Genomic DNA, 1350 nt, shown 5'->3' on the forward strand with positions numbered 1-1350 from the left:
ACAAAACAACAACCTGAAAATAATGATAGCAAATGCTTGCCAAATGCCAGTCTCTGCTCCCAGTATTTTAAATTGATTTTACACCAATATACTGGGGTCAGTCCTATATTGCCCAATTTACAGATGAGTAAACAGAGGCACAGAAAGGTTAAACAACTTAAATAAGATCGTGTTGTTGTTGTTATGTGCCGTCGAGTCAGCCCCCGACTCATAGCGACCCCTCCTTGGGTTTCCGAGGCAGTATCACTACGGAAGTAGGATTGCCCAACCTTCCTTCCGAGGAGTGGCTGGTGGGTTTGAACCGCCAGCCTACTGGTTAGCAGTCAAGTGCTTTAGCCACTATGCTACCAGAGCTCCTAAATAATATCATAGAACTGGCAAATGGCACAGTTGGGATTCAAACCCAGGCAAGCTGGCACCAAAGTCTGAGTTCTTTTCTTTTTAAAAAACTTTTATTTGCATTTTATTTTATGCTGAATTTACCTCTGAGCCGTAAGTTTCTGTTTCTTCAGTTTCTTCTGAGATATCTTTTTCTTCTAGTTTAGGAACAATTTGTCCCTTTTCAGTAAGGATCATCTCAATGTGGCAGGGAGAGCTCATATATGGGCTGATCCAACCATGAGCTCTATAAGTGCGATGATGCATCTTGGGAGCTTTGTTCTCCTGCATGTTCTCAATGACCAGAGAATCGACATCTAAACGCTTAAGTTCAGCATTACTCTCTGCATCTTTAAGCATGTGTAGCAAAAGTTCAGCACTCTTTTTGGGCCACCGACCCTGTGTCCAACCCCACTGTTTGGCCTGGGCACACCTACCAACTTCACCATTGTAATGTCAGAATGGCACACGTTGCTTCTGCAAAGTGACATCTTTCAAATTGTTGGTAGCTTTTCAGATATGCATACCCTTCATGGCCTGAGCAGTTTCACGAGTGTTCTTAAATGGACCTGAAGATTTGAACCTCTTGATTTGCATGATTTTGTGGGGTTTTCTGGGTTAAGTGAGTAGCAAACCATTTTGCAAGATCACCTCAGGCTGCTTATAGGAAGAGCCAAAGTCTGAGTTCTTAACCACTGTGCTTCCTGCAGGCAGCAGGACAGGTGATAGAGGAGGTGGTGGTACAGTTGAGGTAGTGACAATGAGCCCCAGATGGGGTGAGTGGAAGGGACAGTGGTCTCAGGTAAAATGTTCCCTTGGGGCCTGGAAAGGGAGGTGATCCTACTCTGTTGGGGAAATAGTTTCTTGGTCTATGTTGTCCCTGAAGGTGTTACCCCAGGCCTCAATGCCAACCTGTCCCCAGCAAAGAGTAGCTAGCAGTGGAGGAGGCCATAAATGAGGCTGAGTGGGGAG

At 45.2% G+C, this 1350-nt stretch overlaps 1 pseudogene; it reads right to left on the minus strand.

Moving 5' to 3' along the window:
• Nucleotides 1-468: 468 nt before the first annotated feature.
• Nucleotides 469-1016, minus strand: LOC103194767 (annotated as a pseudogene).
• Nucleotides 1017-1350: the final 334 nt, after the last annotated feature.

Source organism: Orycteropus afer, unplaced genomic scaffold (assembly GCF_000298275.1).
Source record: "Orycteropus afer afer isolate SDZICR_OR568_19922 unplaced genomic scaffold, OryAfe1.0 scaffold00004, whole genome shotgun sequence".
NCBI classification, from domain to species: domain Eukaryota; kingdom Metazoa; phylum Chordata; class Mammalia; order Tubulidentata; family Orycteropodidae; genus Orycteropus; species Orycteropus afer.